Here is a 26,061-nt window from a genome sequence, read left to right as displayed (position 1 = left end):
GTTTAGACATTAGGGTTAGCGTTAGCTTTTAGTGTTAAGTTTTGTGTTTAGAGTTAGTATTGGGCGTTAGTGTCAGTGGTTAATTTTAGGGTTTGGGGTTAGGGTTAGTGTTAGGGCTTAGATTTAGCAGTTAGTTTAAGGGCACAGGACCAGTATAATCTATGGTGTGAGGGGTCCGGACAGGGTCACCGTGACACCACACCATCGTACACTGGGCCTTGGGCCCTGACTGTCATGCAGCACTCAGGTGGAGCCTCATCTCAGGCATGGTATGGCTGGATTGTAGGCATGTTTAACTCTGAAAATGGAATAATTGTGAGAAATAGGTTTAGGGGTTAGGAGGTAGGGTTAGTGTTAGGGTTAGGGGTTAGGGCTTACATTTAGCATTAGTGTTAGTGTTTAGGGTTTGGGTTAGGGTTAGGGTAAGGTGTTAGGGTTAGTATTAGGTTTTACGGTTAACATTAGGTTTATTTTAGGTGTTATTTTTAGGGTTGGGGTGAGGGATTAGGGTTTCAGATTCAGATTAAGACATGGGCCCTGTATGATCTATCAGGGTTGGGGAACTGGGAAGATAGCCTGGGCCCCACTCCATTGTACACAGGGCATGGGCCCCAGCCTTTCATATAGGACACAGGGGCATAACCTCATCTCATGCATAGCATGGGTGGATTGTAGGCTTCTTTAACTTTTCAAATTGAAGAAGTCTGAGAATTAGATTTGGGGTTAGAGTAAGGGGTTAGGATTAAGGTTAGGGTTAGCTGTTAGGGACTAGGATTAGGTTTAGGAGTTATGGTTGAGGTTAGAATTAGGGCTAGGGTTACTGTTATAGTTAGGGATGAGGACTATGTTTAGTGGTTAGGTTTAGGTTTAGGGTGAGGGGTTAGGGTTAGGGTTAGGGATTAGGGTTAATGTTAGCAGTTAGATTCATGGGTTACGGTTAGGGCTAGGGGTTCAGATTAGTGTTAGGGTCAGGGCTTAGGTTTACTGATTAGTGTTAGTGCAAGGGCCCTGTCTAATCTATGGGGCACTAGGGGTGTGGAGCATGGCTGCATCCCCACTTCATTGTACCCTAGGCCTTTAGGCTCTGACTGAGTGTCACGCAGGACTCAGGCAGAGCCTCATCTCACGCATGGCATGGCTAGATTGTAGGTTTGCTTAACTCCTAGAATGGAAGAAGTGTGAGCATTAGATTTAGGGTTACGATTAGGGTTAGGGTTTCGGATTAGGTTTAGTGTTAGTGTAAAGGGTTAGGGTTCGGAATATGGTTAGAGTTTGGGGCTAACGTTAGTGCTAGGGCTAGGGTTTAGGGTTATGGGTTAGGGTTAGGGTCGTTGTTTGGTTAGGGTTAGGGCTAGGTTCATTGTAAGGGGTAGGGTTCAGGTTAGGGTTGTAGTTAGGGTTAGGGTGAGGGTTAGAATTTTAGGGTTAGTGTTAGTGGTTAGGTATTAAGTTTTTGGTTACAGGTTCATGTTAGAGTTAGGGCTTCAGGGTTGGGATTAGGGTTAGCGTTAGGGATGAGGGTTAGTTTGAGAGGTTAACGTTAAGCTTAGGGTTAGGTTTAGGGGTTAGGTTTAGCCTTAGGGTTAGAGTTAGGGGTTAGAGTTAGGGATTACGGTTAAGGCATGGGCCCTATCTGCTCTAGGCAGGGTCGGGACTGTGAGCATGGCCGGTAACCCACTCTGTTGTTCCCAGGTCAGGGGACCCTGACTCTCTTGTGTGACACAGGAACACAGCATCATCTCATGAATCGCATGTGTTGTTTGTAGGCTTGCTTATTTCTGTGAATGGAAGAAGTGTGAGAATTAAATTTAGGGTTAGGGTAATGGGTTAAAATTATGGTTAGGGATAGGCTCTGTGGTTAGGGTTTAGAGTTAGTGTTGACGGTTAGGGTCAGGGGTTAAGTTTAGGATTAAGGGTTAGGGGTAGTGTTAGGGCTTAGATATAGCGGTTAGTGTAATGGCAGAGGACCTGTCTAATTTATGGTGACAGGGATGTGGACAGGATAACTGCAACACCACATCATCATACCTTGAGCCTTTGGCCCTGACCCTCATGCATGATTTAGGCAGAATTGATTCTCATGCATGGCATGGCTGAGTTGTAGGCTTGCTTAACTCTGAGAATGGAAGAAGTGTGAGAATTAGGGTTACGGTTATGGTTAGGGTTTTGGGGTTAGGAGTTAGGGTTAGTGTTAAGGTTAGGGGATAGGGGTTAGGGGTTGGGGTTAGTGTTAGGGTTAGGGGTCAGGTGTTAGGTTTAGGGGATAGGGTTAGGGTTATGTTTAGGGTCAGGGGGTTAGTGTTAGGGTTAGGGTTTGGGTTAGGTTTAAGGGTTAGGATTAGGGGTACTGGTTAGGGTTAAGGTTAGGTTGAAAGGTTAGGGTTAGGGTTAACGGTTACGGTGAGTTTTAGGGTTAAGTGTTATGGATAGGGTTAAGGTTCAGGTTAAGAGTTATGGTTAGGGTTAGTTTTTAGTGTAAAGGCTTAGGATTAGGGTTAAGGGTTAGGGTTAGTGTTAGGGTTAATCGTTAGTATTAGGGTTAAGCCTTAATGTTAGGGCTAGGGTTAAGGGTTAGGGTTAGGTTTAACAGTAAGTGTTAGGTTTAAGTTTGTGGGTTAGGGTTAGGGTTAATGGTTAGGGTTAAGTTTAGGGTCAAGTGTTAGGGTTAGGGTTAGGATTAACAGTCTTAGGGTTAAGTTTTAGGTTTATGAGTTTGGGGTTAGGGGTTAGGGTTATTGTTAGGCTTAGGGGTTAGAGGTTAGGCTTTGGGGTTAGTGTTAGGTTTAGGGGTTAGGTGGTAAGTTTACAGGTTAGGGTTAGGGTTACGTTTAGGTTTAGGGGTTAGCGTTAGGGTTAGGGGTATGTTTAACAGTTAATATTATGGTTAAGTGTTAGGGTTGGGGTTAGGTTTAAAGTTTAGTGTTAGGGTTAAAGTTTACCGTTAGGTTTAGGGTTAAGGGTGAGTTTTAGGGTTAAGATTAGAGGTTAGGGTTAGGTGTAGGGTTAATTGTTAGGGTTAGGATTAGGGCTAGGCTTAAGGCCTAGGTTGAGTGTTAATGGTTAGGTTTAAGGTTAAGTGTTAGGTTTAGGGTTTAGGGTTAGGGTTAAGGTTTTTGGTTAGCATTAAGGTTGGCATTAAGGGTTATTTTTAGGGTTATATATTAGGGTTAGGTTTAAGATTCATGGTTAGGGTTAGGGTTTTGGGTTAGGGTTAGGGTTAGGGCTTAGGGTTAGGGTTAGGGTTAAGGGTCAGGGTTAGGTATAATGGTTTGGGTTAGGGTTAGGGTTAAGGGTTAGAGTCAGGTTTAACAGTTAGTCTTAGGGTTAAGTGTCAGGGTTAGGGTAAGGGATTTGATGTTAGGAGTTAGGGTTAGTGTGAGGGTTAGGGGTTAGGTGTTAGGGTTAGGGTTATGTCTTAGGGTTATGTTTAGGGTTCGTGTTAAGTGTTAGGATTAGGACTAGAGGTTAATTTTACGGTTAGGTGTTAGAGTTAGGATTAGGGTAAAGAGGTAGTGTTAGGGTTACAGTTAAGTGTAGTGTTAGGTTTAAGGTTTAGGGTTAGGGTGAGTGATAAGGTTTAGGGTGAGTGTTAACGGTTAGTGTTAGGGGTAAGCATTAGTGTTACGGTTAGTGGTTAGGGTTAAGGGTTAGGATTAGTGTTAAGGGTTAAGGTTAGGGTTAGGGTTAAGGGTTAGTATTAGGGTTAAGGGTTTGTGTTAGGGTTAGGGTTAGGGTTTGTGGTTTAGTTTTAGGGTTAGGTTTAAGGTTTCAGCTTAGTCTTAGTGTTAGAGTTAAGTGTTATGTTTAGGCTTAGTGGTTAGGTTTAGGATTAGGGTTCAGGGTTAGTGTTAGGGTAAGAGGTTAGGGTTAGGGTTAGGGTTTAGGGTTAGGGTTAGGGTTAGGTCTAGGTTTTAGGGTAAGGTTTAGAGTTTAGTTGTTATAATTAGGAGTTAGGGTTAGAATCATGGGATAGGGGTTGTTGTCAGTGCAAGTGTTATGCCTTACAGTTAGGTTAAGGTGTTAACGTTAGGGTTACTGTTACGTTTACATGTTAAGGTGAGCAATAGTGTTAGATTAGGTGTTATATTTAGGGTTAGGGTTATGGGTTAGGGGTAGTGATTTTGCTTAGGGCATGGGCTTTGTCTACACTGGGGGTGGTTAGGGTGCTGGGATTCTCACCAGGAACCCACTCCAGCATACCCTGGGTATGAGTCCCCGGGTTTCATGCAGGACACAGTGGCAGAGCGTCCTTTCATGCATGGTATGGGAGGATTGTAGGCTTTCTTAACTCTGAGAAAGCAAGAAGTCTGAGAATTATATTTAGGGATAGGATTATGGTTAGGGTTAGGGATTAATGTTAGTGTTAGAGTGAGGGCTTAGGATTACTGGTTAGGGTTAGGGTTAGGGTGCTTGTTTGGTTAAGGTTAGGACTAGAGATGTTGTAAGTAGTAGTGTTATGCTTAGGGCTGTCATTAGTGTTAGGGTTAGGTTTAGTGTTTTACAGTTAGTGCTATGGTTTAGGTACTACTGTTATAGTTACAGGTTAGGGTTAGATTTAGGGGTTAGAGGTTGGGTTTAGCGTTAGGGTTAAGGTTAGGGTTAGCAATAGGATTAGGGTTAGGTGTTATGGTTAGAGTTAGAGGTAGCGGTTAAGATTAGGGATTAGGATTGATGCATGGGCCCTATCTGCTTTATGCTGGCTTGGGAACAGGGAGCATCACCGGACGCCACTCCATTGTATGCAGGGCATGGGACCCTGCCTCTCACTTGGGGTAGTGGAACGGAGCCTCATCTCACGCATGGCTTGGGTTGGTTGTAGGCTTCCTTATCTCTCTGAATGGAAGAAGTGTGAGAATTACATTTAGGATAAGGATAAGGGGTTAGGATTATGGTTAGGGTTAGAGATTAGAAGTAGGTTTAGGGTTTAAGGTTAGGGTTAGGGGTTAGGGTTAAGGTTAGGGTTAGGGGTTAGGGTTAAGTTTAGGGTTTAGAGTTAGGTTGAAGGTTAGGGTCCGGGGTTAGGTTTAGGGTTAGGTGTTAAAGTTAGTGTTAGGGCTTAGATTTAGTGGTGAGTTTAAGGGCACAGGACCTGTCTATCTATTGTGACAGGCGAGCGGGCAGGGTCGCTGTGACACCACTCCATTGTACCCTGGGCCTAGGGCCCTTACGGTCATGCAGCACTCAGGCAGAGCCTCATCTCATGCATGGCATGGCTGGATTGTAGGCTTGCTTAGCTCTGAGAATAGAAGAAGTGTGAGAAACAGGGTTACAGTTAGGATTAGGGATTAGGAGTTAGGGGTTAGGGGTTAGGGTTAGTGTTAGTGTTAGGGTTATCGGTTAGTGTTAGGATTGGGACTAGGCGTTAGCATTAGGGTTAGGTGTAAGGGTTAGGATTAGGGTTAAGAGTTAGGGTTAAGGTTATGGTTAAGTGTTATGGTTAGGGTTAAGGTTTAGGGTTAGGGTCACGGTTAACGGTTAGGGTCAGTGTTAACAGTTAGAGTTGGGGTAAGCATTAGAGTTAGGGTTTAGGGTTAAGGGTTTGGATTAGGGGTAAGGGTTAGGGTTATGGTTAGGGTTAAAGATTAGTATTAGTGTTAAGTGTTTGTGTTAGGCTTAGGTTTAAGGGTTAAATTGAGGGTTAACAGTTAAGTTTAGGGTTAACGGTTAGGGTTAGGTTTAGGGTTAAGGGGTAGGGTTAGGGTTTGTGGTTTAGTGTAGGGTTAGGTTTAAGGGTTCAGGTTAGGGTTAGTGTTAGAGTTAAGGGTTATGGTCAGACTTAGCGGTTAGGGTTAGGATCAGGGTTCAGGGTTAGTGTAAGAGGTTAGGGTTAGGGTTAGGGGTTAGGGTTAGGTTTACATTTAGGTCTAGGCTTTAGGGTAAGGTTTAGGGTTTAGGTGTTACATTTATGGGTAGGAGTGAGGGTTAGAGTTATGGGATAGAGGTTGATTTCCGGGCAAGTCTTATGCATTAAAGTTTAGTTTACGGGATTAATATTAGGGTTAGTGTTACATTTATGTGTTACGGTGAGCAATAGCTATAGGGTTAGGTGTTATGTTTAAGGGTAGGGTTATGGGGTAGGGGTAGTGTTTATACTTAGGGCATGAGCCCTTGCTGCACTAGGGTGGTGCGTGGAGGGGCTGGGATTGTCGCCAGGAATGCACCCTATCATAAACTGGATATGGGCCCATGGGTTTCATGCAGGATACAGTGGGAGAGCCTCCTTTCACGCCTGACATGGGAGGATTGTAAGCTTGCTTAACTCTGAGAATGTAAGAACTCTGAGAATTATATTTATGGTTAGGATTATGGTTAGGGTTAGGGATTAACGTTAGTGTTAGAGTGAGGGCTTAGTGTTAGGGGTTAGTGTTAGGGATAGGGTGGTTGTTTGATTAGGGTTAGGGCTAGAGATGTTGTAAGTGGTAGTGTTAGGCTTAGGGTTGTCATTAGGGTTAGGTTTAGGGTTAGTGTTTTACAATTAGTGTTATGATTTGGGTACTACGGTTATGGTTATGGGTTAGGGTTAGAGTTAGGGATTAAAGGTTTGGTTTAGTGTTAGAGTTAGGGTTAGTGTTAGCAGTAGGGTTAGGTTTAGGTGTTAGGGTTAGGGTTAGGGGTAGTGGTTAGGCTTAGGGATTAGGGTTATCGCATATGCCCTATCTTCTCTATGCTGGGTTGGGAACAGGGATATCACCGGGACCCCAATCCATTGTACCCAGGGCATGGGACCCTGACTAACTTGGGATACTGGGGTGGAGCTCATCTCATGCATGTCTTCTGTTGTTTGTAGGCTTGCTTATCTCTGCGAATGGAAGAAGTGTGAGAATTATATTTAGGATAAGCATAAGGGATTGAGAATATGGTTAGGGTTAGGGATTAGGAGTAGGTTTAGGTGTTAGGGTTAGGGTTAGGGGTTAGTGTTAAGGTTAGGCTTTAGAGTTAGTGTTGGGGGTTAGGGTCAGGGCTTTGCTTTAGGATTAGGTGTTATGGCTCATGTTAGGGATTAGATTTAGCGGTTAGTTTAAGGGCACATGACCTGTCTATCTATGGTTAGAGGAGTGGTGGGCACGGTCACTGCAACACCACTCCATCGTACACTGGGCCTAAGGCCCTGACTGTCATGCAGCACTCAGTTGGATCCTCATCTCATGCATGGCATGACTGGATTGCAGGCTTGTCTAACTCTGAGAATGGAAGAAGTGTGAGAATTAGATACAGGGTTAGGTTTAGGAGTAGGGTTAGGGTTTAGGATTGGGGATAGAGTTAGGGTCAGGGTTAAGATTAGTATTATGTGTTAGTGTTAGCATTAGGGTTACGGATGGGTGTTATGTTTAGGATTAGGGTCAGGATTTAGTGTTATGGGTTTGGGTTAGGACATTGGCCCTATCTGATCTATCAGTCACGGGGAACTGGGAAGATCGCCAGGGACCCACTCCATTGTACACAGGGCATGGGCCCCTGCCTTTCATGTAGGACACAGGGGCAGAGCCTCATCTCATGCATGGCATGGGTGGATTGTAGGCTTCCTTAACTTTTCAAATTGAAGAAGTCTCAGAATTAGATTTGTGGTTAGGGTAAAGGGTTAGGATTAAGGTTAGGGTTAGGTGTTCGGGACTAGGATTAGGTTTAGGGGTTATGGTTAGAGGTTAGAATTAGGGTTAAGGTTACAGTTACGGTCAGAGATTAGAATTATTTTTAGTAGTTAGGTTTAGGTTTAGGGTGAGGTGTTATGGTTAGGGTTAGGGATTAGGGTTACTGTTAGGATTCACGTTCATTGGCTTCGATTAGGGCTAGGAGTTTGTGTTAGTGTTAGCTTAGGTTTAATGATTAGTGTCAGGACATGGGCCCTGTCTAATCTATGGGGCACAGGGGGTGTGGAGCGTGCATGCATCCCCCCTCCATCATACTATGGGCTTTGGGCTCTGACTGTCACGCAGGACTCAGGCAGGGCCTCAGCTCACGCATGGCATGGCTAGATTGTAGGCTTGCTTAACTCCTAGAATGGAAGAAGTGTGAGAATTAGATTTAGGGTTAGGATTAGGGTTAGGGTTTATGTTTAGGTTTAGGGTAAAGGGTTAAGGTTAGGAATGTCATTAGGGTTAGGGACTAACATTAGTGTTAGTGCTAGGGTTTAGGGTTAGGGGTTAGGGTCCGGGTCGTTGTTTGGTTAGGGTTAGGGCTAGGTTCATTGTAAGGGGTAGGGTTAAGGTTAGGGATGTGATTTTAGGGTTAGTGTTAGTGTTTACGTATTACGGTTTGGGTTAAGGTTTCGAGTCAGAGTTAGGGGTCAGGGATTGGGGTTAATGTTAAGGTTAGGGATGAGGGTTAGTTTGAGAGGTTAGGGTTAAGCTTCATTAGGCTTAAGGTTAGGGGTTAGAGTTAGGGATTAGGATGAAGGCATGGGCCCTATATATTCTATGCGGGATCGGGACTGGGAGCATCGCCGGGACTGCACTCCATAGTACCCAGTTCGTGGGACCCTGGCTCTCATGTGGGACACAGGGGCAGAGCGTCATCTCACACATTGCATGTGTTGGTGATAGGCTTGATTATTTCTGCGAATGGAAGAAGTGAGACAATTACATTTAGGGTTAGGGTAACCAGTTAGGATTATGGTTAGGGATGGGGTTTGTGGTTAGGGTTAAGGTTAGGGTTTAGAGTTAGGGCTGGGAGTTAGGGTCAGCGGTTAAGTTTAGGGTTAGGGGTTAAGGTTAGTGTTAAGGCTTAGATTTAGTGGTTAGTTTAAGGCCACAGGACCTGTCTAATCTATGGTGAGAAGAATGCAGAGAGGATCGCCACGACACCACCCTATTTTACCCCCGCGTTAGGCCCAGACCTACATGCAGGACTCAGGTGGAGCCTCATCTCACATATGTGATGGCTGGATTTTAGACATGCTTAACTCTGAGAATGGAAGAAGTGTGAGAATTAGGCTTAGGGTTAGGGTTAGGCGTTTGGGGTTAGGGATTAGGGTTAGTGGTAGAGTTAGGGGTTAGGGGTAAGGGTTAGGGTTAATGTTAAGGTTAGGGTTAGTGTTAGGGTGAGGGTTAAGTTTGGGGTTAGGTTTAGGGTTCGGGTTAGTGTTAGGGTTAGGCGTTAGGGTTAGGGTTAGGGTTCTTTGTAGGTTTATGGTTAGGGTTAGTGGCTTAGGGTTAGGGTTTGGGATTAGGTGTTGAGGTTATGACTAGGAGGTAGGGTTACAGTTAGGATTAGTGTTAAGGGTTTAGGGTTAGGTTTAGCTTTAGGATTGGGGTTGGGGGTGGAGTTAGGGGTTAGCGTTAAAGTTAGGGTTGTGGTTGGGGTTAGAGTTGGGGTTGGGGTTGGATTAGGATTAGGGTTAGGGTTAGGGATTAGGCTCGGGTGTAGGTTGGGATTGGGGTTAGGGTTCAAAATAGGGGTTAGGGTTTATGTTAGGCATTAAGTCAGTCCTACAATCCACCCCTTTATAGTGGCTTTCTCTCAGTGAATGTAAGTGTTCCTGTTCATGCCTCCTCTCTGGCTAAGAGTTATCCTCTTCCTATGAAATGACTTTCTTAATTGTGTTTGACAGAACTTCTCACACTTCTTCCACTCTCAGAGTTAAGCAAGACTACAATCCAGCCATGCTATTTGTGAGATGAAGCTCTGCCCGTGTCCTGCGTGACAGTCAGGGTCTCATGCCCAGGGTACGCTGGAGTGGGGTCCCTGTGATGCTCTCCATCCCTGAGCACTCATAGAGTAGACAGGGCCCAAGCCTAAACCTAACCGTTAACCCTAAACACAAACCATAAACCTAATCCTCACAAAACCGCTGACCCTAACCCCTAACACTAAACCTAAGCACTAATCTTAATGTTAACTGCTCTCCCTAACCCTAACTCCTAAAACTAATCCTAATTCCTAACCCTAACCCCTAACGCTGTTCCTAACCCAATTCCTAACCCCTAATACTAACTCTAACCCTAAATCTAAATCTCATACTTCTTCAATTATCAGAGTTAAGCAAGCCTACAATACACCCATGCCAAGCATGAGATGAAGCTGCACCCTTGTGTCCCACGTGAAAGGCAGGGCCCCCTGCCCTCCATACGATGGAGTCGGGTCCCGGAAATGCTCCCAGTTCCTGACCCCCCCTTAGAGCAAATAGCGTCCATTCCTTAACCCTAAACCCTAGCTCTCACCCATCACTCTAATCCTACCCATATCACCTAATCTTAACCCTAATGCTAACATCAAACCCTAAACATAACCCTTAAAATAACCCTAACCCTAACCCCACACCTACCCCTTAACAATAACACTAACCCCTATTTATAACCATAACACCTAAACCCTAACACTAACTCAAAAACTCTCACCTGAACCCTAACACTATCAAAAACCCTAACCTTATATCTAAACCTAACAACAACCCTAAGCCTAACACTAACCCAAAGACCCTAACACTAACCCTAAACCATAACCCTAACCTTAATCCTCCCCCTAACCCTAACCCCTACCCCTAACAGTTAACCCTAACGCTAAACCTAATACTAACCCCTAACCCTAACACTAACCCTAACACTAACCCCAATCCCAAACTCAACCCCAACCCCAACCCCTAATCTTAACCCTAACCATAATTCTCACACTTATCCATTCTCAGAGTTAAGCATCCTTAAAATCCAGCCATGCCATGCGTGAGACGAGGCTCACCTGAGCCCTGATAGTAGGTCTGGGCCCAAGGCAAGGGTACAGTGGTGTGGTGTCAAACCTCTCCGCACCCCTCTCATCATAGATTAGACTCGTCCTCTGCCTTAAATTAACCACTAAATCTAAGCCCTAACATTAACTCTAACCCATAAAACTAAACCTAACGCCTAACCCTAACCCTAACCCCCAACACCAACTCTGAGCCCTAACCTTAACCGTAACCACAGACCCTAACCATAATCCTAACTCAATATCCTAACCCTAAATGTAATTCTCACACTTCTTCCATTAGCAGAAATAAGCAAGCCTACAACCAATGCATGCCATATGTCAGATGACACTCCATCCCTGTGTCCCACATGAGAGCCAGGGTCCCATGACCTGGGTACAACAGAATGGAAACTCGGTGATGCTCCCAGTCCTGACCCCGAATAGAGCAGATTGGGCCAATTCCTTAACCCTAATCCCTAACTCTAACCCATAACCCAACCGTAATGCAAAACCAACCCCCTAAAACTAACAGTAAGCTTAACCCTCACCTCTCCAACTAACCGTCATCCCTAACCCTAACCCTAACCACAACCCCTCACTCTAACATGAACCCGTAATCAAAACCATAACACCTAACTACTAACACTAACCCCAAAATGCTATCCCTAACCCTTACCCTAAACACAACCGTAACCCTAACCCTACCCCTAACAATGAACTTAGCCCTATCCCTAATCAAACAATGACCCTAACCCTAAACCTTAGCCCTAACACTAATGTTAGCCATAACCCTAATGATATTCCTAACCTTAACCATTTACCCTACACCTAAACCTAAACCCTAACCCTAATCTTAACCCTAAATCTAATTCTCACACTTCTTCCATTCTAGGAGTTAAGGAAGCCTTCAATCTAGCCATGCCATGTGTGAGATGAGGTTCTGCTTGAGTCCTGCGTGACAGTCAGAGCCAAGGCCCAGGGTATGATGGAGTGGGTACGCAACCACGCTCCACACTGACAGTGCCCCATAGATTAGACAGGGCCCATGCCATAACACTAATAATTAAACCTAAGCTAATACTAACCTGAACACCTAGCCCTAACAGTAACCCAGGAATCTAACTACTAACAGTAACCCTTATCCCAAAACCTAAACATAACCCCTCACCCTAAACATAAACCTAACTACTAAACATATTCCGAATCTCTAACCATAATAGTAAATCTAACCCTAATTCTAACCTTTAATCATAACCCTTAAACCTAATCCTAGTGCCTAACACCTAAAGCTAATCTTAATCCTAACCCCTTACCCTAACCTCAAATGTAATTCCCAGACTTCTTCAGTTTTAAAAGTTAAGGAAGCCTACAATCCACCTATGCCATGCGTGAGATGAGGCTCTGCTCATGCCCTGTGTATGATGGAGTGGGGCCCCGGCTATCTTCCCTTTTCCCCACCCCTGATGGATCAGATAGGACCCATGTACTAACCCAAATCCATAAACCTAACCTCTGACTCTAACCCTAAACATAACACCTAACCCTAACCCTAATCCTAACCCTAACACATAATGCTAACCCTAACCCCTGACACTAACCCTAACCCAAACCTTATACCCTACCTTTAACCCTATCCTTAACCCTAACCCTAAATCTAATTCTCACACTTCTTCCATTCTCAGATTTAAGCAAGCCTACAATCTTCCCATGCCATGCGTGAAAGGAGGCTCTGCCACTGTGTCCTGCATGAAACCCAAGGCCCATACCCAGCATACGATAGAGGGGCTTCCTGTCGACAATCCCAGCCCCCCTAACTCACCCTCCTACTGTACACTGGGCCCGTGTCGTAAGCATAAACAGTACCCCTAACCCATAACTCTAACCTTAAACATAAAACCTAACCGTAACAGTACTGCTCACCTTAACACGTAAACCTAACCGTTACCCTAATCCTAACCCCTTAACCTTAATCCATAACCCTTACCCTAAAAACCCTATCCCATATCTTAAACCTTACCTCCTAGCTGTAACCATAACACCTAAAGCCTAACTCTAACCCTAAACCAGTAACCTGAATCTTAACCCTATGAAAAACCCTAAACCTAACCCTAACACTAACCCCTAACCCTAATCATTAACCTAATAATGAAACCTAAGCTAACACTAACCTGAACCCCTGTACAAACCGTAACCCAGGAACCTACATCCTAACAGTAACCCTAATCCCAAAACCTAAACATAACCCCTCACCCTAAACCTAAACTGAACTACTAAACATAGTCCTAATCCCTAACCATAACAGTAACCCTAACCCTATTTGTAACCTCTAACCGTAACCCCTAAACCTAATCTTAGTCCGTAACACCCAATGCAAACCTTAATCCTAACCCCTTACCTTAACCCCAAATGTAATTCTCAGATTTCTTCAGTTTGAGAAGTTAACAGAGTCTACACTCCACCCATGTCATGCGTGAGATCAGGCTCTGCCCCTGTGTCCTACATGAAACTCAGGGGACCATTCCCTGGGTATGACCGAGTGGGGCCCCAGCGATCTTCTCATTCCCCCAACCCTGATAGATCAGATAGGCCCCATGTCCTAACCTGAATCCGCTAACCCTAACACCTAATGCTAACCCTAACCCCTGACCCTAACCCTAAACCAAACCCTAAACCCTAACCCTAACCCTACACTTAACCCTAAACCTAACCCTAATCTTAAGTCTAATTCTCACACTTCTTCTATTCTCAGAGTTAAGCAAACCTACAATCCAGCCATGCCATGCATGAGATGAGGCTCCGCCTGAGCGGAGCGTGATACTCAGGGCCTTAAGTACAGGGTACGATGGAGTGGTGTTGCAGTGACCCTATCTGCCCCGCTCTCACAATAGATAGACAGGTCTTGTGCCCTTAAACTAACCGCTAAATCTACGCCTTAACACTAACCTTAACACCTAACCCAAAACCTAACCCCAGACCTTAACCCCCAACACTAACACTAAACCCTAACCTTAACCCTAATCCCTAAGCCTAACACTAACCCCTAAAGGTACTCCTCATCCCTAACCCTAACAATAATCGTAACCCTTTACCATTATCCTAAATGTAATTCTCACACTTCTTCCATTTGCAGAGATAAGCAAGCCTACAACCAACCCGAGCCATGCGTGAGATGAGGCAGTCCCAGTATCCCAAGTGAGAGGCAGGGTCCCATGCCCTGGGTGCAATGGAGTGGGGTCTCAGTGATGCTCCCTGTTCCTGACCCCACATATCGCAGATAGGACCCATGGATTAACCCTAATTCCTAAGCCTCACCACTACCCCTGACCCTAAGAATAACACCTAATCCTAACCCTGTTACTAACCCTAAACCTAACACTGAACCCAACCTCTAACCCTTAACTCTAACCCTAAACTGTAACCATAACGGTAGTACCTAAACCATAACACTAACTGTAAAACACTAACCCTAACCCTAACCCTAATGATAACCCTAAGCCTAACCATACCACTTATAACATCTCTAGCCCTAACCCTAACCCTAACCAAACAACCACCCTAACCCTAACCCTAACACCTAAACATACACCCTCAGGGTAACACTAACGTTAATTCCTAACACTATCCATAATCCTAACCCTAAATCTAATTCTCAGACTTCTTCCATTCTTAGAGTTAAGAAAGCCTACAATCCTCCCATGCCATGTGTGAAAGGATGATCTGCCATGATCCTACATGAAACCCAAGGGCCCATACCCAGCATACGATAGAGTGGGTTCCTGGCGACAATCCCAGCACCCTAACCCATGCCACTAGTGCAGACAGGGCCTGTGCCCTAAGCATAGACACACTACATTTAACCCATAAACAGAACCCTAAACATAACACCTAACCCTAACCGTATTCCTCACCTTAACACGTAAACGTAACCATAACCCTAACCCTAACCGTTAACCTAACTTTAATGCATAACCCTAACCCTAACAACAACCCCTATCCCATAAGTCTAATCTTACCTCCTAGCCATAACCGTAACACCTAAACCCTAACCCTAACCCTAAACCGCTAACCCTAACCCTAACCCTACAAACAACCCTAAACCTAACCCTAAACCATAACCCTAAAAACCTAAGCCTAACTCTAACCCTTTAACCCTAACGCTAACACCTAACCCTATCCATAAACCTTAACCCTAACCCTTACCCTAATGCATAGACTTATCCCTGACCCTAACCCTAACCAATAACCCTAACCCTGACCCGTATCCCTAACCATAACCATAAACCCAAAACTTAACCCTAGTCATAACCGTAACCCTTAACACTAAGCACTCACCCTAACACTAAGCTTAATCTCTAACCTCAACCATAATCATAACCCAAAATCTAATTCTGAGACTTCTTGTTTTTCTCAGAGTTAAGAAAGCCTATAATCCTCCCATGCCATGCGTGAAAGAAGGCTCTGTCACTGTGTCCTGCATGAAACCCATGGGCCCATACCCAGCGTAAGATAGAGTGGGTTCCCAGTGACTATCCCAGCCTCCTAACGCACCCCCCTAGTGCAGACAGAGCCCATGTCCTAAGTATGAACACTACCCCTAACCCATATCCCTAACCTTAAATATAACACCTAACCCTAAATCTGTTGCTCACTGTAACATGTAAACCTAACCGTAACCTTAACTTTAACCCCTTAAACTAACCTTAATGCATAACACTTACCCTGACAAGAATCCTTATCCCATAATTCTAACCCTACCTCCTAGCCATAACCGTAACACCTAAACCCTAACCCTTACCCTAAAGCCTAGACCTAACCCTAAACCTAACCCTAACCCCTAACTCTAAACCTAAACCCTTACCCTAACACTAACGCTGAACCCTGATCCTAACCCTAACCTCTAACCCTAACCATAAACCTTAACTCTAACACTAACCCTAACCTGAACACTTAACACTAACCCTAACCCTAACCCCTAACCTTAACCTTAACACCTAACCCCCTAACCCTAATGCTAACCTTAACTCTTAACCCCTAACCCCTAACACTAACATTAACCCTAACCCCAAACCCCAAACCCCTAACCCAAACCGTAACCCTAATTCTCACAGTTCTTCCATTCTGAGAGTTAAGCAAGCCTACAATCGTCCCATGCCATGCATGAAAAGAGGCCCTGCCACTGTGTACTGCATGATACCTACAGGCCTATACCCAGCATACAATAGAAGGGGTTGCCGACGGCAATCCCAGCCCCTTAACTCACCAACCTAGTGTAGACAGGGCCTGTGCCATGAGTATAAACACTAGGCCTAACTCATAACCCTCACTCTAAACGTAACACCTAACCATAACCCTATTGCTCGCTGTAAAACATAAACCAAACCATACCCCTAACCCTAACCCCTTAACCAAACATTAATGCATAACCCTTACCCTAACAACAATCCCATCCCATAACTCTAACCCTACATCCTAGCCATAACCGTAACTGCTAAACCCTAAACCTAACCCAAAACTGCTAACCCTAATCATAACCCTAAGAAAAACCCTAAACCTAACCCTAACTTTAACCCCTAACACTAACGCTAAACTCTACCCTAACTCTAACTCTTAACTCTAGCCCTAAACCCTAAACCCTAACCGTAACCCTCACACTTAGCCCTAATCCTAACCCTAACCCTTAAACCTAACCCAAACCCTTAACCCTAAACCTAACCCTTACCTTCACACCTAGACCTAACACTAGCTCTAAACCTAACCCTAACACCTAACCCTAACCTTAACCATGAACTGTAAACCTAACACCCTAACCGTAACCATAACCCTTAACTCTAACCCTAAAGCTAACCTCAACCCTTAACCCTAACCCTAAAACTTAACCCTAACTGGTATCCCTAACCCTGACTGTTAACCCTCACCATAACCCTTATCCCTAACCCTAATCCTAACCTTTAACCCTAACCCTACCACTTAACCCTAACCCTGACCCCTAAACTAAGCTTAACACTCACCCTTCACCCTAAACCTAACCTTAACAGTTAACCCTAACACTAACCTTTAAACCTAGCCCTAACGGTAACACTTAACCCTAATCCTAACCCTTAACTCTAACGTTAACCCTAACCCCTAACACTAACCCTAACATTAACCACTAACCCTAAACCTAACCCTAACCCTAACCCCTAAACCTAACACCTAACCCAGCCCTAACACTAACCCCAACCCCTAACCCCTAAACCTAAACCTAACCCTAATTCTTCTTCCATTCTCAGAGTTGAGCAAGCCTACAATCCAGCCATGCCATGCATGATATTAGACTCCGCCTGAGGGCTGCATGAAGGTCAAGGCCTAAGACACAGTGTACAATGGTGTGCTGTCATAGTGACCCTTCCCGCGCCTCTCTAACCATAGATTATACAGGTTTTCTGCCCTTGAACTAACTGCTAAATCTAAGAGCTAACACTAACCCTAACACCTAACACTAAACCTAACCCCTGACCCTAACCCCTAACAGTAACTCTAAACCCTAACCTTAACGCTAACCACAGACCCTATCCCTAATGATAATCGTAACCCATTACCTTAACCCTAAATGTAATTCTCACACTTCTTCCATTTGCAGAAATAAGCAAGCCTACAACCAACACAAGCCATGCATGAGATGATGCTCCGCTCCTGTGTCCCACATGAGAGCCAGGGTCCCATGACCTGGGTACAATGGAGTGGGTTACTGGCCATGCTCCCTGTCCCAACCCTGCATAGAACAGATAGGGCCCATGCCTTAACTGTAATCTCTAACTCTAACCACTAACTCTAATCCTAAGCCTAACCCTAACCCCTAAACCTAACCCTAAGCTTAACCCTAACTTCTCAAACTAATCCTCATCCCTAACCCTAACCCTAATCCCAACCCCGAGGCCCTATCTCTAACAAGAACCCATAAGCAAAAGTGGAATACCTAACCACTAACACTAATATTCACAGGTATAATAATAATTCACAGGAATAAGCAAGCTTACAACCAACCAATGCCATGCGTGACATGATGCTCCGTCCTTGTGTCCCACATGAGAGTCAGGGTCCCATGACCTGGGTACAATGGAGGGGATTCCCATCGAGGCTCCCAGTCCCAAAGCCACATAGAGCAGATAGGGCCCATGCCTTAACCCTAATGCCTAACTCTAACCCCTAAACCTAACCCCTAACCTACCCCCTAAACCTAACACTAAGCTTAACACTAACCTCTCAATCTAACCCTCATCCCTAACACTAACCATAACCCCATTCACTAACCCATAACCCTAACACGAACCAGTAACTAAAACTGTAATACCTAACCACTAACACTAACCATGAAAAGCTAAACCCCACCATAACCCTAACCACAACCCTAACCCTAACCCTAACTCTTACAATGAACCTAGCCCTAACCCTAACCAAACACCGACCCTAACCGTAATCCCTAACCTTAAACCCTAGCCCTAACACGAACCTTAGCCCAAAACCCTAACCATGTTCCTAATCTTAATAGCACCAACCCTAAAACTAATCCTAAACTCTAACCCTAATCCTAACCCTAAATTTAATTCTCACACTTCTTTCATACTAGTAGTCAAGCAAGCCTACAATCTAGCCATGCCATGCGTAAGATTTGGCTCTGCTTGAGTCCTGCGAGACAGTCAGAGTCCAAGGCCCAGGGTACGATAGAGTGGGGATGCAATCAAGCTCCCCACACCCAGAGCCTGATAGATTATACAGGGCCTGTGCCCTGACACTAATCAGTAAACCTAAGCTAACACTAACCCAAACTCCTAACCCTAACTGAAACCCATGAATCTAACTCCAAACAGTAACACTAATCCCTAAATCTAACCGTAATCCCTCACCCTAAACATAAACCTAACTACAAAACATAATCCTAATTCCTAACTGTAACGGTAACCCTAACACTAATTCTACCTCTAACCATAACCCCTAAACCTAATCCTAGTCCTGAACACCTAACCCTAACCTTAATCCTAACCCCTTACTCTAATTGCAAATCCAATTCTCAGACTTCTTCAGTTTGAAATGATAAGAAAGCCTACAATCCACCCATACCATGCGTGAGATGAGGCTCTGCCCCTGTGTCCTACATGAAAGGCAGGGGCCCATACTCTGGCTACAATGGAGTGGGACCCTGGCGATTTCCCAGTTCCCCACAACTGATAGATCAGATAGGGCCCATGTGCTAACCCGAATTCGTAACCCTAAACCCTGACCCTGACCCTAAACATAACACCTAACCATAACCCTAATGCTAACATTAACACCTAATGCTACCCCTAACCCCTGACCCTAACCTTACCCCAAACCCTAAACCCTAAACCTAATCCAACCCCTAACCCTAACCCTAACCCTAAATCTAATTCTCACACTTCTACCATTCTCATAGTTAGACAAGCCTGCAATCCAGCCATGCCATGCATGAGATGAGGATCTGTCTGAGTGCTGCATGACAGTCAGGGCCTTAGGCCCAGTGTACGATGGAGTGGTGTTGCAGTGTCCCTGCCTGCCCCACTCTCACCATAGATATATAGGTCCTGTGCCCTTAAATTAACTGCTAAATCTAAGCCCTAACACTAACACTAAACCTAACCCCTGACCCTAACCCCCAACCCTAACTCTTAACACTAACATTAACCATAGCCTCTGACCCTAATCCTAACCCCTAAACCTCTTCCTAATCCCTAATCCTAACCATAATTCATACCCCTTACCCTTATCGTAAATGTAATTTTAACATTTCTTCCATTCGCAGAGATAACCAAGCCTCCAACCAACCCAAGCCATGCGTGAGATGAGGCTCCACCCCGGTATCCCAAATTAGAGTCAGGGACCCATGCCCTGGGTACAATGGAGTCCCAGTGATGCTCTCTGTTCCCGACCCAGCATAGAGTAGATAGGGCACATGTGTTAACCCTAACCGCTACTGCAAACCCTAACCATAACACCTAAATCTAACCCTATTGCTAACCCTAACACTAGCACTAACACTAAACCAAACCTCTAATCCTTAACTCTAACCCTAACATATAACCATAACCTTAGTACCTAAACCATAACACTAACTGTAAAACACCAACCCTAACCCTAACCCTAATGACAACCCTAAGCCTAACCCTACCACTTATAGCATCTCTAGCCCTAACCTTAACCAAAAACCACCCTAACCTTAACACTAACCCCAAACACTAAGCCCTAACACTAACGTTAATCCCTAACCCAATCCATAATCCTAATCCTAAATCTAATTCTAAGATTTCTTCCATTCTCAGAGTTAAGCAAGACTACAATCCTCATATGTCATGCGTGAAAGGAGGCTCTGCCACTGTGTCCTGCATGAAACCCATGGGCCCATACCGAGTGTATGATAGAGTACGTTTCTTGTGAGAATCCCAGAACCCTAACCCACAGCCTTAGTGCAGACAGGGACCCTGCCCTAAGCATAAACACTACTCCTAACCCATAGCACCAACCCTACATGTAACACCTAACCATATTGCTCACCCTAACACATAAGCCTAATCCTAACCCTAACCCTAACCCCTTAACTTAACCTTAATGCACAACCCTTACCTTAATGCAACAACCCCTATCCCATAAAAATAACCCTACCTCTTAGCCATAATAGTAACAACTAAAACCTAACCATAACTCTAAACCGCTAACCTTAACCTTAACCCTACCAACAACCCTAAACCTAACATTAGCCCTAACTCCTAACCCAAACGCTTAACCTTAACCCTAATCCTAACCCTAACCCATAAACCTCACCCTAACCCTTAACTGTAACCCTAAACCTAACACTTACGTAAACACCTATAGCTAACCCTAAACCTAACACTAACGCTTAACCCTAATACTAACACCTAACCCGAACTCTTAACCCTAAATGCTACCCTAACCATTAACTCTAAATCTAACACTTAACACTAACCCTAACCTTATACCAAATGCTAAACATAACCCTAAATCTAACCCTAACCCTAAACCTAACCCTATCCCTAACCATAACACTGACCAGAACACTAACACTAACCCTAAGCCCTAACCCTAATCCTAACTCTACCCCCTTAAAACTAACCCTACCTATAATCCCTAAGCCTAACCCTAAACCTAACACTACCCATACACTAACCCTAACCCTAACCCTAAACTTAACCTACAATAACCCTAAACACTAACCCTAACTGTAACCCTAACCTCTAACCCTAATCCTAATTCTAACCCTAACCCTAAACATAAATCTAACCCTAAACCCTAACCCTAACCCGTAATCATAACTCTAACACTAACCCTAGCCTTAATGCTAAACCCTAACCCTAACACTAACCACTAACCCTAACGCTAATGCTAATCTCTAACCCTAACCCCTAACACTAACATAACTGTATCCATAAACCCTAACACAAACACTTAAAACTCTAACCCCTAAACCTAACCATAACAATAACCCAGAACCCTAACCTTGACCTTAACCCTAAAGCCTAAACCTAAACCTAATCCCAGCCCTAATCCTAAGCCTGGCTCTAATCCGAGACCTAGACCTAACCCTAGCCATACCCATAGCCCTAATCATAGCCCTAGCCCTAGCCCTAACCCTAAACTTAACCCTAGCCCTAGCCCTGGCCCTAGCCCTAGCACTAGCCCTAACACTAGCCCTAAAACTATCCCTAAACCTAACTGTAACCCTAACAACGATAAACTCTAACACTAAACCTAACCATAACCCTAACCATAACCCTAACGCTAACAGCCCTAACCCCTAACCATAGCAATAAACCTAACCACAAACACTAACACTAAACCTAACCATAACCGCTAACACGAACCCTAACCCTAACCCTAACATTAACCTTAACCCTAACTTCTAACCCTAATGCTAACACTAACCACTAACCCTAACCGTAATTCTTACACTAATCCTAAACATAAAGCTAACCTTAACCCCTACTCCAAACCCTAAACCCTAATCCTAATCTGAACCCTAAGGCTAAGCCTAACCCTAAACCCTATCCTCTAACCTTAACCCTAACACTAACAATAACCCCTAAAATTAACCCTAACCCTAACGCTAAGAATAACCCTAACACTACCTCTAACACCTAACCCCTAACAATAAACCTAATGCTCACTCTAACCCTAATCCTAACTCCTAACGATAACCCTAACCCTAACCCATATCCATAACCCTAATTCTAACCCTAAGCCTAAACCTAACCAAAACCCTAACCCTTAACCCTAACCCTAATCCCTATTCCTAACTCTAACCCTAACCCTAACCCTAACCACTAACCCTAACCCTATCTCTAACTTTAGCCCCTAACCCTAAACAGAACCCTAACCCTAACCTTTAACCCTAAAGTTAACCATAAACCTATCCCTAATACTAATCCCTAAACCTAAACATAACCCTATCCCTTACCCCTAAGCCTAACACTGAACCCCTAAACCTAACAGTAACACCAAACACTAACCCCTAACCTTAACACTTACCCTAACGCTTAAACCCAAACCTCACATCCTAACCCTAACAGTTAACCTTAAGACTAACCATGAAACCTTACACTAACAGTAACTCTAGCCATAAAACCAAACTGAAACCTTAATTCTAACCTTAAGCCTAAAACTAAACCTAACACTATCCCCTAACGCTAACCGCTAATCCTAACCCTAATGCTAACGCTCACCCTAACCATAAACCCTAACCATAACCCTAAACCCTAACCCTAATCCTAAACCTAACAGCTAACCTTAAATGTAACCCCTGTGCCTACCCCCAACCCTAACACCAAACCCTAACCCTTACCCTTATGCTAACCCCTAACACTAAATCTAACCCTAAGTCCTAACCCTAACTCCAAACCTACCCCTAAGTTCAAACCTAGCTCTAACCCTAGCCCTAGCCCTATCCCTAGACCTAGACTTTACCCTAGACCTAGCACTAGCCCTACGCCTGACACTAACCATAACCCTAAACCTAACCTTAGCCCCAGCCCCAGCCCTAACTGTAAAATTATCCCTAATCCTGACCCTAACCCTAACAGCCCTAACTACTAACCATAACCCCAAACCCTAAATCTATCACTAAAGCTAACCGTAACTGCTAACACTAACCCTAACACTAACCCTAATACTAACCCTAACCCCTAATGCTAATCATAACCCTAACTCTAACCATTAACCCTAACCCTAATTCTAACACTAACCCTAAACCTAAAGCTAACCCTAACCCCTAACTGTAACCCTAATCCTAACCCTAACCCTAAACCTAAACCTAAAACCTAACTGTATCGCCAGCCCTAACACTAATGCATAACCCTAACCGTAACCATAAACCTAAACCCTAACTGTTACCTTATCCCCTAACCGTAACCCTAAAGCCTAACCCAAACACTAGTCCTAACCCTAAACCTAACCCCAAACCCTAACCCTAAACCTAACCCGAACCCTAACAACCCTAACCCCTAAACCCTAATCCTAACCCTAACCCGAACACTAACCCCTAACTCTAATCCTAAACCTAACACCTATTCTAACACCCTAACCCTACTTCTAACCCTAACCCTAAACATAAACCTAACCCTTACTCTTAAACTTAACCCTAACCCATAACCTTAAAACAAACACGAACCATAACAATAACTCCGAACTCTAAATCTAACCCCATCCCTTAGCCCTAAACGTGAAACTAAAGCCACAACCCTAACACTAACCACAAACCCTAACCCTTAACCCCTAACCTTAACACTATCCACAGCCACGAACCTCAAACTGCTAATCCTAAATGTAAGAGCTAACGCTAAGACTAACCACTAAACGTTACCCTAACACTTAACCCTAAATGCTACCCTAACCATTACCCTAAACCTAACACTTAACATTGACCCTAAGCCTAACCCTAACCCTAACACCTAACCCTAAACCTAACCGTATCCCTAACCATAACAATAACCAGAACACTAACCCTAACCCTAACCCCTAACCCTAACCCTAACCGTAACCCCTAACCCTAATCCTAACTCTAACCCACAAAAGCAAACCCCAGCCCAATCCCTAAGCCTAACCCTAACCCTGAACCTAACACAGCCCTTACACTAACCCTAACCCTAACCCTCACCTAAACCTACCGTAACCCTACACACTAACCCTAACCATAACACTAACCCCTAACCCTAATCCTAATTCTAACCCTAAACCTAAACATAAACCTAACACTAAACTCTAAACCTAAACCCTAATTCTAACCCTAACACTAACCCTAGCCCTAACACTAAACCCTAACCCTAACACTAACCATTACCCTAAAGATAACTCTAACCCTAAGCTCTAGCTCTAACCTTAATCCCTAACACTAACATAACACTATCCATAGCCCCTAACCCTAATGCTTAACCTAATCCTAACCCCTAACCCTAAACCTACCCTAACACTGAAAATTAACCTTATGTCTAAGCCTATGCTTAACCCTAACCCTAACCCCAGCCCTAACAATAACCCTAGCTCTAACCCTAGATCTAGACCTAACCCAGCTCTAGACATAGCCCTAGAACTAATGATAGCCCTAGGCTTAGCCCTAATCCTAACCCTAACTCTAAACCTAAACCTAACCCTAATCCTAACGCTAAACCTAACCCTAGTACCAGACCTAGCCCTAGCCCTAGCCCTAGACATAAACCTAGTCCTAACACTAACCCTAACTCTATACCTAAACCTAACTATAACCGTAACAACACTAATCCCTAATACTAAATCTAACACTAACCATAACCATAACCATGACCCTAACTGCCCTAACCCCTAACACTAAAAATAAACCTAACCTCAAACCCTAAACCTAACCCTAACCACTAACCCTACCTCTAAAGCTAACCCTAAACCTAACCCTAACAACTAACCCTACCTCTAAAGCTAACCCTACACCTAACCTTAACTTCTAACCCTAATCCTAACACTAACCCCTAACCCTAACCCTATTTCTAACCCTAATACTAAACATAAAGCTAACCTTAACCTCTAAACCAAACCCTAAACCCTAATCCTAATCCTAACCCTAACACGAAACCTAACCCTAACTTGAATCCTTAACCTTAACCCTAACCTTAACCATTAACCCTAACCCTAAACCCTAAGCTCCAACCCTAACCCTAACACTGACACTAATCCATAAACCTAACCCTAACCCTAACACTAAGAATAACCCTAACACTAACTCTAACCCCTAACCGTAACCCTAACACTAACGCTAACCCTAACCCTAACCCCTAACCATTACCCTAACCATAACCCCTATCCATAACCCTAATTCTAATCCTAAGCCTAAACCTAAACCAAACCCTAACCCTTAACCCTAACCCTAAAACCTTTTCCTAACACTAACCTTAACCCTAACCGTTAACCCTAACCCTAACAATAACTTTAGCCCCTAACCCTGACCCAAACCCTAACCCTAACCCTTAACCCTTATTTTAACCATAAACCTAACCCTAACCCCTAACCTAACACTAACTCCTAAACCTAAACCTAACCATATACCTTACCCTAAACTAACCCCAAAAACCTAAACCTAACTGTAACACCAAACCCTAAACCCTAACCTTAACACAAACCCTACCCCCTAAACCAAACCTCACATCCTAACCCTAACAGTTATCCCTAAAATTAACAATTAAACCTTACCCTAATTGAAACCCTAGCCCTAACAACTAACCCTAAATTTAATTCTAACCCTCAGCCTAAACCTAAACGTAACACTATCCCCTACCCTTAACCCTATCCGCTAATCCTAACTTTAACACTAATGCTCACCCTAACCATAAACCCTACCCCTAACACTAACCACTATCCCTGACCCTAACCCTAACCCCAAACACTCACCCTTACCCTAACCATAACCTAATCCTAACTCCTAACACTAATTCTAACCTAGCCCTAAGTTCAACCCTAGCTCTAACCCTAGCCATAGACCTAGACCTAGACAAAGACCTAACCCTAGCCCTAGCCCTAGCCCTTGCCTAGACACTAACACTAACTCTAAAACTAACCCTAGCACTAGGCCTGCCTCTAGCCCTAGCCCTAGGCCTAAACCTAACCCTAGACCTAGCCCTAACCCTAACATTATCCCTAACCCTGACCCTAAGCCAAAAACCATTAACCCCTAACCATAAACCCAAACCCTAACTCTATCACTAAACCTAACCCTAACTGCTAACCCTAACACTAATGCTAACCATAACCCTAACCCTAACCCCTGACCCTAACCATAATCCTAACCCTAACTGCTAACCCTAACCCTAATTCTAACACTAACCCAAAACCTAAACCTAACCTTAACCCCTAACCCCTAACCCTAACACTAACACT

The sequence above is a fragment of the Lemur catta genome, chromosome 6 (assembly GCF_020740605.2).
Source record: "Lemur catta isolate mLemCat1 chromosome 6, mLemCat1.pri, whole genome shotgun sequence".
NCBI lineage: Eukaryota > Metazoa > Chordata > Mammalia > Primates > Lemuridae > Lemur > Lemur catta.
Note: the sequence above shows the minus strand (reverse complement) of the source record.